General features: G+C 45.7%; 1 protein-coding gene across 1 annotated transcript in view; it reads left to right on the plus strand.

The window, feature by feature from the left end:
* The window catches only part of PITPNM1 (phosphatidylinositol transfer protein membrane associated 1), a 1,523,951-nt gene that overhangs the window by 476,251 nt on the left and 1,034,859 nt on the right, over positions 1–12,841 (plus strand). The gene's annotated exons all lie outside the window — the stretch shown is intronic.

Genomic DNA, 12,841 nt, shown 5'->3' on the forward strand with positions numbered 1-12,841 from the left:
GCACACAGTGCACTTTAAATCTTGAGCTGGCATATCTGGCTTTGGAACCCCTTAGGGAGCCACCAACACAACACGTCCGGGACCGCACGACAGCAGACATGTACCTGTCTGGTCCCACTCCCAGGGGGACATGCTCCATTCTCAGTGGTGGTACCAGAGCCAAAAGAGGTTGATGTCTATGGCTGGGCCCCAGATGTGCTAGTGCCCGGTGCCTTGGTCAGCTGAAGTGGGACAGGAGGTTCTGCCGGGGCCTCCCAACCCATTCAGCCTATGGTGTTGTGTTTTAAACCCACATATGGCTTAGTGATAGACAACAGCATACAGGATTACTTATGACAGTATGCATAGATATCACCAGCAACCCAACACAACAGATGGCATACATTTCCAAAGGGAGCGCAACACATGCATATATACTGCATGCCATCTGTACAATGTGTAGTAAACATGTGACCGTAGCTATGAACAGTTGCCCATTATTGGCTTGTCACTGGGAAACCCACACAGTGTCTGTCATACCACTGTCTCATGTGACACATGTCCAGTCAGGGATGTGATGGCAGTAACACATCCCTATCATCCTGTACTGTCTGCAATCCTCACACCATGCTTCTGCTGTGCACAGATGTGTGTTCAGTGTGTAACACAGGTAACAAATGGTTGCACACACTGACAGATGCTACACGGTGCATGCTGGTATATTCATACATACCTGTGAGTAGTCCACATTGACATATGGAACATTAACTGCAAACACTGACATCCACCGGCACGTGCAATTAGACCTGAAGGAGGACAGCAGAACATCATGACCAACATGCAGTTACTGTTGTTAGACAAGACACATATTAACAGTACAAAATGCATTGTAAACATGCAGTACATGGTATGTCTGCTGCCTGTCAACAGTACTCAACAACTGTAAACTACACTTATCTTCCTAGTCTGTTCACCCTGTGCATCAGACCATATGAGCATGTCCCTGCACTGATGGTGTGGATGTCAGGGATGCGGCACAGGCATCATCATATGCACAGGGTGATAATGTTTGCCAGTGGCCTAGGCTGCACCATTGTATGGCATCATGTGTGTGGGTTAGGGCCTTTGATTTAATTGGACGTGTGTGGATGTTATGCATGTGTGTGTTGTGGTGCCCTACATATGTTTCCAGTGTGTGCGTGTATGTATGCACACAGTTCTGCTATGTGTCTGGCCTACACATGGGTATTATTGACAGCTGCAGACTGCACAGGTGAGGTTTTACAGTTCACGGTATCCGGCCACAGACATGTGACCTGTGCCTGCCAGGGGTTGCACGGGCACTACCAGGCAGAGGTGCAGATTGGGTACTGTCTGATGTCACTTGTCCACTGGAACCATGTCCCTGTTGGGACCGTTCCAGGCCATGTGCACATGACCTGCTGTGTTGTGGTGTGGACAGTACAGCATCAGATGGACTGCTGCTGCTACCGCCACTATGGGAGCAGACATGTGAGGTAGCTCGTACACGTAGACCTGAAACAGGTGATGTAGAAGGCCTACGTCCACGTGCCCAATGCCTCACTCCTACCAGATGTTCCAACACAGACAGCTCATGCTCGCGAATTGTCATACCATGGCCAGGGACTCCAACCATGTCACCCAACTGTCTATCCAAAGCTTCAACAATCTGCTGTTGAGCATTTACCATTGCCTGGATGCTGTTATTTAAAGAACAGACAGCAGCCCTCTGAAGCCTCTGATCTTCTCTGTTGTGCCATTCAGCACATGCCTGTGCCTCCATTACAGCCTGAAACATGTGTCTGGTGACACCAGCTGCTGTTCTTTGTCTTGCAGGAGCATGTTGGCCAGAGGTCCTCCTACGAGCAGCACTGGCCATGTGCCTGTGTGGGGCACCACCAGTCAGTTGGCTGACACCATGGTGTGCAGGCACACCTTCCATAGTTCCCACACTTTCCAAGCTACCATACACCAATTGTCCTTCCTCTATGGCCACTGGTGATGGGGTATGTGCAAGCATGGGATCTGTGTGCAGGGATGAGGGGGATATAGCTAGAATGGCAATAAATGGCACAGTTTCAGCCGCTGACAACTCTGCCTGTGCCTCAATCATATGTTCATCATCACTGCTAGAGTCTGTGGGGACACTAACATCAGATGTACTGCAGGAGGGCAACGCACCTACATCACCTGTGAGGGCAGTCAAGAACTGTACATTACAATCTATAGAATAGTTACACACACAGACACACACACGCACACACACATACACACACACACATACACACACACACACACACACACACACACACACACACACACACACACACGTGCATGTGATATGACAGAAGGCATGCAACATGCATGTGATATGGCAGACAGCATGCAGCACAGACAATAATAGTGGTATTTATCATACATCCATGCATGTGATATGACAGATGGCATGCAACATGCATGTGATATGGCAGATGGCATGCAGCGCAGACAATAATAGTGGTAGTTATCATACATCCATGGGTTGTACACAACAGCATGCATGTGTCATAGCAGACGGCATGCAAATTAAACAATCATAGTAGTAGTTAGCATACATCCCTGTGTTACACCATGTAGACCAGCACAGGTTAACAGTACACCTGCCTGATGTGTGGCATATGACCTTGACAATCACATGTAGTATGAAATGTGATCTGCTGATGTGTGCAATGACATGCATACATGTTTAACACAATGGTAATCCTGTCAAATATACAGTGGGGTAATGGTGTCCCAATGCAGTGTTGTCTATCCGCGCTACAGATATTCTGCACATTTAGCTGATGTGCATGGCCATTGCAGGGAATCATGAGGCATCTCTATTGCTATACAGTGTGAGTTACAGACACAGTTCATAGCCATGACTGTGTCCAGATACAATACACATATACTGTGGAATGTGACCCACGTCACTGAGGTGTATACACACTAAACCATGATGTGGAAGTTGTGACACAGGCCACTGAAGGGTATATGGATGACACCCTGCACCTCTGCAACCATATTGCTGCTGCCTGGCAACTATGGCCAGACATGGTGAACACGTCGGTACACCATGTCCCACATGACATCTGTGTACCACACACACACACACACACACACACACACACACACACACACACACACACACGAGGAGCAAATATGACATTGATGTCCGACACCAGCAAGGAGAATGTACTGTATCTGTGGGCTGATGTGGATACTGTACAGGTGACTGCTGTCATGTTGTGACACCCTCAAGATGTTCAACATATCTTATGTGGTGGATTGATGTCACACCTACACAAGATGTGCACAGACCTGTAGGATGTCTAGTGTTCCACATCTACAATATAACCATTACACAAAGGCCATAGTTGGACCATGTGTAGCCATTGTATGACAGGGTGTAGACACAAGCACATCGTGTCTACTGTGTGTGTTACTTCATGTCTCTGGCCATCCTCCATAGCCATGTGTGTACATGTGTTGGCCAAATTATTGTGACGGGCATCTATTTCACATGTCTGTGTTGTCCCATGTAACATACACCTGTAGATGTCAAATGCTCCACTGACGATGGGGTTATGCAGACAAAGGGTGGTATGTGGGATATGTTTTCAGGTTAGTTAGGCAGTGTTGCAGCCAGGCCACTAGATGTCATGGACATGTCAAGATAGCACATCACATTGTGTGACATTCATAGCAGGGCTATGATCCACACCAGTGAATCCTGTGGGCTGGCCATACTCCAGCCCACTGTGTAGTACTGTTTGTATTCCCCACTCTTTGCACCAAAGGCAAGCACCCAGTCTGGTGGACCCCAGCCATAAACAAGCTCTACAATAAAAGGAGAAAGCTACTACAAGATAGAGCAAAATCCTTAAAAGGGAAGACACCCCTGATCATTATAAGTAAAAAACTACGATCACTCATAAAATCATCCAAGGCAAATTTTGAGAGAAAAGTCGCTAAGGACTCAAAAGACAATCATAAGGCCTTTTTTAGCTATGTTAGGAACCTGGGAGGAAACTCCCAGATATGCTCAGAATTAGTTCAAAATGATGTAAAAATCACTGAACCAACAGACATTGCCAACATACTGGCTGACAGGTTCAGTGCAAATCCCTCCCCCCCAAAAGGAGAGATATCTATACCAGCGGATTGTAGCCCCCCCAAACATCTCAAATGCTCAGGTGAAAACTGCTCTATCCAAGGCGAAAAACACAGCATCTATGGGACCAGATGGTGTCCCCGGTTGTGTGCTCCATGAACTCAATGAGGAATTAAACCCGCAGTTAGGGCAGCTGTTTAATATTAGCCTCACCTCAGGATACGTACCCAAGGAGTGACGTATGGCAATTGTGGTCCCACTTCACAAAGGCGGTGCCTCCACTGACCCTGGAAATTACCGCCCCATCAGCTTAACAAGCCTGGTCTGCAAAGCTATGGAGAGGATCATAATGGAACTCATAAATAAAGACATAGGGGACTTACAGACATTGGCTCCAACCCAGTTTTGCTTTGTCAAGGGCAGATCATGCCTTTTAAACTTGGTTGACTTTTTTGAAACAGTCACCAAGGCCATTGATGAGGGCAAGGCAGTCCACACAGCCTACCTTGACCTTGCAAAAGCTTTTGTCACAATACCCCACTCGGGTATCATTGAAAAACTCACCAGCTTAAATGTAAACCCATACGTCACAAGATGGGTTGCAAACTGGCTAAGTGACAGAACCCACAGGGTCAGAGTTGCTGGCGCCATGTCAGACTCCAAGCCGGTCACAAGTGGCATCCCACAGGGCTCAGTTCTGGGCCCCCTCTTGTTCGGCATCTACTTTTCAGAAGTACAGGCAAACACAGGAGGATTATGGCTGACAAAGTTTGCAGATGACTGCAAGCTGGGCGCCATAGTTGAAAACACATCAGACACAGATATCCTTCAGAAGGGTCTCATAGAAACGGATAACTGGTGCCAGAGCCATGGCCTAAAGTTAAACGCCAAAAATGCATAGTCATACCCTTCAGGAAAAACACGGTTACCCCTAGCTACCATATAGGTGGCAATCCACTAAGCACAGAAGAGGTTATCAGGATCTGGGGACCAAGGTTGACAGCAACCTTTTGTTTGACACTCACGTTGCCAAAGTAGTTAGGAAGACCTTCTACATTGCCCACCTGATCATGAAGGGATTCACATCTAGATCAGGGAGGTCATTGTTCCCCTGTACTCATCACTCATCAGACCAATGATAGAGTACAATGCCCCATTCGAATGTATCTTACCCGACACCTGCAGCAATTGGAAAGGCCCCAAAGTTCCTCACCAAAAGGATAAAGGGTCTCAAAATATGTCTTATGCTGCCCGACTGAAGGAACTCCAGCTCTATTCAGTCGCATACCATCTGCTCAGAGGTGACCTGTGCCTGACATACAAGGCCATGTCCAACCCGAATTAATGAACATGCTCCACCTCAAAAAATCCAAATCCATCAGAACTACAAGAGCAAGAGACTTAAACCTTAACACGGTTATAAATAGGATGTGCTGGAGGGACAGATTCATCACCCAGAGACTCCCTATGCTGTGGAACAAAATCCCGGTACATGTGAGGCAGAGCACCTCGCTGGCTTTGTTCAAGAGAAATCTTGACCAATGGATGGGAGATCGCAGGTTTACCCCAGGGATCACCTCAGTGTCACTGCTGGACAGAGGCACGGCAAAATAATGGGCATAGTATCCTTCAAACTTAAGGGGTGGTGAAAGCCACAAAAACTTTGGGCTAGGCTTATAAATGCCCTAGGGCAGATAGCCTAGTATGAACCTATGAACCTATGAACCTATGTGTAGTTCTGATCTGTAGTACATGTCCCTACAGTGAACAGCAGCTCCACCATTGTATGCACAGCTGTTCACACACCTGGCAATGACAGTTTGTGAGGATTCATGTCGTTGAGGTGATTCACATATTTTGCAAGTGTTGCACATGGGTAGGCATTGTGATGCATTGCAGGTCCGACCTGTATATTGTGACAGGACCATACATTATGTGTACATGTTGTAAATGGCCACATGGCAGATAGATCTGTGCATTATGATGCCTGATAAATAACAGTCTCACCTGCAACAGGCTGCTGTCGTAGCGGAATGCCAGAGGTACCTAAATAGGAGTAACACAACAGTATGAGCATTATCCAAGCCTGTATGATGGCTACAGGGTGCAATGTGCATGTTAACACATACACCAGTACATTAGACTATACTATGGTGTATGCACATGTGTGCATACACAGAGTAGCATAATATAGTATGCGGAATGTGTGTATACATGCCTTGCATATGATGTTAAATTACATATTGTACAGTGACACATGCAACTATATGGAATATAGTTATTATAGGTGCAGTACTAACTTACCAGGCAACTCCAGGCTCAGTGGTTGAGAGACACTCACCTCCACAATATCGGCTAAGGCTTGTGGATGTGCTTTTGCAGGTGTCCCCAGGTTGGCCAGTAGCTCCTCAGTATGTGTGAGTGGGGCTGGGTTGGTGGTCCACCACCTGTTGCACCTTGTTCCCTGGCAATTGCATTTGCATGCTGTTTTGCCCATCTAATGAGGTCTGTACAGTGGCTGCACACCTGCTGGTATGTGTGGTTGTGGCCACCCTCATCATTAACCCTCCTGCGAAGTTCCATCCACAGGGCATCCTGCTGCTGTGCATCCTGTGGCACATGGCTGAAAAGGATATCATGATTGTCAAGTAGGTATGGGATGAGGGCCTCAGCCTCCAAGCGGGTAAAAGGGGGGTAGCCTTGCATACGACATACCTGGAAGACATAATGATGGAGACAGGTCACACTAACTCACAGAGACAAACAGAGCTACAGCTGAACATATATGTGTATCGCATTTATTATGTTTAAATAGTTGTATTTGCAAATCTACATGACACTGACATGTTTGTGTCACACACATGTGACACTTAATGGTGAGTGGATATTATCACCATACATGTGTGTGTGTCACCTGATTACATTGCTCATACTCCATGTGGATGCTGTCTTGATGTGGGCATGTCTGTTTGCCTGTACTGGTGCTCCTACCTATCAGCACATGGCTGGATGTGTCCACATTAATGCAGTCAACCTTGATGCTATGTATAAAGACTTACACCGCCTTAACAGACATTACCTGTGACCCTGCAGACTTGCTCACATAAGGTTTTACATGTATGTGTTCTGCCATATGCATCTACACGGAACTGTACAGCAATTCAACATCCTGCCATGTATCACCTGTGTTGCACATGTGATACACATGGGACACTGGCTAGCCAGATGATACTTGCAGGGATGCATATCAACTACAGCATGTACAGTCAAAGTCAACTAGTAGGCTATATGCCATGGGCCATGTATGAATCTAGGATGAAAGGTTACCTGGCAATAGCCGACATGCGGGTCTCTGGGGCCAGGTGGAGCAGTGCCACATTACTGATCCACAGGGTTAGTGATACATTTACCGTGCGGTCATCACACCATGTCTGAGAGGGGAGCGATGTGCAGCTTTGACAGACAGGAATGCATAGTATGGCAGGACTATGTAAATTGTATGGGACAAGCATCTGTCCAGCATGTGGAAGGTGGATGTCCATGAAGTATGTGTTTGAGATCAGGATGTGTATGTGTAGCATGTCCAACATCATTGGGTTGAACATGGATTTATTCTGGGTATGCATCATGCTACATAGTGGAGATGGGGAATGGGAAGGCTGGTGTAGGCCATCTGCACATGGCTAATACCGTTTAAAGGAAATATGTGATCTGATATGGGTCACTTGAGTGTTGTGTATGGCTGGACAATGATCTCGATATTCATGGATGGCACCCTGTCATTATTAAGGTTGCCACATATGACTATCTGAGAGGTGTGGTGATGTAGCTATCACAGGAAAGACAACTGCCCAGCTGCATCCCTTACACAAAAGTGTCCATTATGTTGACCACTGCCTAGGTGGTAGTTCATGGGTACAGGGTTATTAACATAGGGGTGACAATGCAATATGTAGCTGTCAGATTGTGGCCATATGTCACACCCACTTCACCCACAAAGCCCCTTCTGTATGTGGACCACAACATTCTTGAGTCGGCTATTGCTCCTAGGTCATAGTCATTCACATACTTCAATAGGCAGATGCCTTCTGTTTGTCTGTGAGGTATGGACTACAATGAGGTGGAATACAATTAATTAACCCTGTCTTACTGTAGATGTCACTGGTGTGATGAGCATGTATTATTCAGACACCTTCTGTAGTGTTGGTTCTGCCAGCATTCCCATTGCAAAACACTCCTGTAACATAGGAATGTACATCTAGTATACTGAGTGTAGGTGGAACACAGTATGGGTGATGATGTGCTGTGACCTGGCAAGGTTATTATATGCAGTGTGAAATCAACCTTACTGTCATCTACATCTGTACTGCTGACATCAATTATTTGATCAAGGTTCATGGCCTTTCAGACCAGACTCAGCAGGGTAGTAGTGCAGTACTTCCCATTATCAGTGGTGTCTCCCCCTTTGTGGGTTTTGATACCTGTTGGTGTGCACCATTCAATGTGTACACAGCCTGACATGGAGTTATGTTTCACATGATGTGTACATGGACAGCATCTTGTTTTGCATATGTGTATGATACAAACTGTGATGTGGACAAGTCCCATGCAGCCTGAGTGCAGCTTGTACCTGCATAGTTGTGGGTACAGGGGCCCTGTGGTGTACATGGATATATGATTTTGTACCTATTGGGGGGGCAGTGTGTTTTTGTTATCCAAGACCCTATCTGGATTGCTTATTCATGCTCAGCACTTGTTCAGAACTTGTAAGCACTATGTAAGCTACTAATTACTATAGCACTCAATCTTCCTCATTACCTAGAGGTATACAGGTTTTGTACATACATTTCTCACTTGCTTAGAGTAAAATACCTCTTGTACTCACTTTCCTCACTTATCTAGGGGAAATTAGTTTTATATTCAGGCATGTCCAAGAGTCAACTGCCAGTGCTCTCTCCTGTCTATCTGATGAATCTGGACATCTTGAGGCAATGTACACATTGCCTCATGTACACAGACAACCCTCTCCGCCTACCACCCAACACTACAACCTGTGAGAGATGCACTTATCTAGCCAAACTGGAGGTAAAGCTCTCTCCATCCAAGCCTGACCCTGACAGTCATGTGGAGAAGGTAAACATTCGCACCACACCACACTTATCACATAGTCTCACTGAATCTACCCCACCATTAACTGAGAAAACTACTCGTGTACCAACTCATTAGCTCAACGCTTTCTGGAATTCATTAACACCAATGCCCTGGAACAACATATCCACACACCCACCAGGGGCAGCAATATCCTAGACCTAGGCATTACCAACATGAGTGACCGGAGTTCCACACCTAAAGTCAACTACTCGTTGGTCCGATCCGACCATGAGCTGAACACCGTTGATATCCACATCCCGCCCCCAGCCCCCCATAAATGGAACCACAGTATAATATGTCTACAAAGCCAACTTCATGCTTCTTAAGACAGACATTGTTAATGTCATGACACCCATGCAAATGGACAATACAGTTACAACTGCTGAATCCTACACAAATGCACTCTATAAGCACTTACACAAGTGCATGGATTGTGCTATCCCAAACAGAATCAAGACGCTATACTTCTAATTAAGGAAACCAATCTGGTGGTCCCCTGCCATACACAAACTGTACTACAGGAGGAAGACACTGCTGCAAATGAGAGTACAATCCCATGCATGGAGGAGCTTCCTGGTCAGCCTCAGTAAGAAGGTGAGATTCCTTATAAGATCCTCCAAAGCTAGCTATGAAAACAAAACCTCCACTAATTCCAACAACAACCACAAAGCATTCTATAGCTATGTCAAATATCTCAATGTCAACACCCAGATCTGCTCTGAGTTACAGCACAAAGGCACAAACATTACAGAACCAACTGATATTGCCAACATCCTGGCAGATAGATTCAGTGCTATTTTTCCCCCCTCCCTCTCAAAGCTGCACACTCTAAAGCCAATATCACAGCATCCATGGGACAGGACAACATCCCAGGCTGGATTTCACATGAACTGCAGAACGTACTGGCTCCCCACCTACGCACCATATTCAATAATAGCCTCGTATTGGGCTTAGTGCCCCAAGAATGGTGCACAGCAACAATTATCCCACTCCACAAAGGTGGTGCCATAATGGACCATGGGACCTATTGCCCTATAGGCCTGACTAGCCTGGTCTGCAAAGCTATGGAGCACATCATGGATCTCAGTCACAGAGACATTGGGTACCTCCAAACCTTTGACCCCAGTTTGGCTTTGTTAAGGGCAGACCATGCCTCCTAAATCTGGTGGACTTCTTAGAGACAGTTACCAAGGCATTAGATGAGGGTAAGGAGGTCCACACAGCCTACCTAGATCTCTCAAAGGCTTTTAACACCATTACTCATTCTGGTATTATCAACATACCCATCCGCCTGAACATTAACCCCTACATCATGTGATGGTTTGCAAAGTGGCTCACGGACAGAACCCACACAGTGGGAGTTGCATACCCTAGGTCCAACTGCATACCAGTTACAAGTGGTGTCCCCCAGGGCTCAGTCCTAGGACCCCTCATGTTCAGTATATAATTCTCTGATGTACAGGCAAGCACAGGAGGGCTTTGGCTGAAAAGGTTTGCAGATGACTGCAAACTAGGGGACATAATTGTTTGCTCAGCTGTTACAGACACCCTCTGGAAGGGTTGCACTGAGACAGACACCTGGTGTCAATATCATGGCCTCAAGCTGAATGCCAAAAAGTGCATAGTCATCCCCTTTGCATATAACTAATTAACCACGGACTACCATATAGGTGCTAGTCCCCTACATACAGAAAAGGTAATAAGGGATCTGGGAACCCCAGTAGATAGCAGTCTCTCCTTCGATACCCATAATGACAAGGTGGTTAGAATATCCTTCTACATAGCCCCCCCTAATCTCTAATGGGTTTGCATCCAGATCAAAGAAGACCATTGTGCCTCTCTACTCATGACTTATTAGACCCATTTAAGGATACAACACCCCATTTGGGATATACCTTACAAGACAACTGCAACAGCTTGGAAGACCACAACAGTACCACACCAAGCGGATTACTGACCTCAAACAGATGACATATGCAGCCCAACCTGAGAAACTCCAGCTGTACTCGGTTGCATACCGCATACTCACAGGTGATCTCAGCTTGACATACAAGGCCCATGTCCAACCCAGTATTGCTGGATATGCTCCACCTAAACAGAGACCCCTGAGAGCTACATGCTCTAGGGATATACACCTAACCATAATGATGACTAGGACGTGCTGGACGGATAGATTCCTGACCTGGACACTCCCCATGCTTTGGAACATGATTCCAATGTACATCAGGCAGGGCCCCTCATTAGCACTCTTCAAGGGAAACCTTGATGTGTGGATGGGAGACAGACATGTGCCCCGGGGATCACTGCAGTGGCTCTGCTGGACAGAGGCACAGGGAACTAACCTATGGGAGTGGCGAAAGCCAACACACTCTAGCTAGGCTTATAAATACCCTTGGTAAGACAGCCTAGTACCTACCTTTGCACTTATTACATGTCTTATGTGCATGGATAGTTAACTTTGCTATCATGTTGATAAACTTTCGGGTGACTAAAAGTCATATGTATCCTGTTATCGTGTATTGTAAATGCCAATAGACATAACTAATGTTTGCCTAGTTTAACAGTAATGCTATGTAACTTGTAATACATATCTGCCTACAATAGTGTACATTACACAGTTATTGGCACAATATCGCACAATGCAAATCATAATTGCACAGTGGGCCAACCTTTGACATGTTATTCTCAGTAATACACCCATACATATGGCTACTGTTACAATATATCAACATATACTATTCCCTGTTATAGCACATACTTGTTGGACTAGCCCTGCCACTGACAGTGGCTGGTGTGGAATATTTGTGTTCAAAGCCCTTATATAGCATCCCTTGTGGTGTATGCGGTGTTTGCCTTGTGACCTACAGCAGTACACACAAATACTACAAACGTTACTATGCTCAGCAATACATCACTACAAGATAACTGTTTCCACTATATGGATTGCGTGCACTTTAAATATTAGAGAACAGGTACTAAATACACAGACATACTGACTGTTCTACATACCTTATCAGTAACCCGAGGTGTCGTTGACTGTTGATTCAATCCTTTTCAGTTTGTGTTTCAATCTTCTTTGTAACGTTCTGCTGGTATGTACAGATGGTTTGAATGTGTGATAAGCCATCCTTTTCTAGTTAAATATCGGTAACGTGGTATCCTGACCACCAATTGGTGTTCCAAAGTAGTTAATTAGATGCACATCAGCTGTGCAGCTACTACATTAGCCGATACCATGGCAACAGTGGTGTATAACTGAGTACTATTTTGGGCGTTGTCAATTTGCCTTACTTTCGAGGAAGACGGCCTGGATGTGTTGTTGTTTGTGATGTATTTCAACAGCTATATGGAGACAGACAGAGATATATTAGCTTCATGACTCCCGTGGAGTGTGTGTAATGGCTAGATGATTTTGTTCTACATGTGAGTGCAGCTGTTATATTTCAGAACATTGCTACTTATGCAGGGTTTGTTTGTACCTGATACTTCTGCAGATGTTTAAGTCTGACAAGGATGTTTGGGCAGCTCAAGGCTGTATGGCTATGCATGAACTGTTAT

This window comes from Protopterus annectens, chromosome 9.part0, assembly GCF_019279795.1.
Source record: "Protopterus annectens isolate FY-2018-M chromosome 9.part0, PAN1.0, whole genome shotgun sequence".
NCBI lineage: Eukaryota > Metazoa > Chordata > Ceratodontiformes > Protopteridae > Protopterus > Protopterus annectens.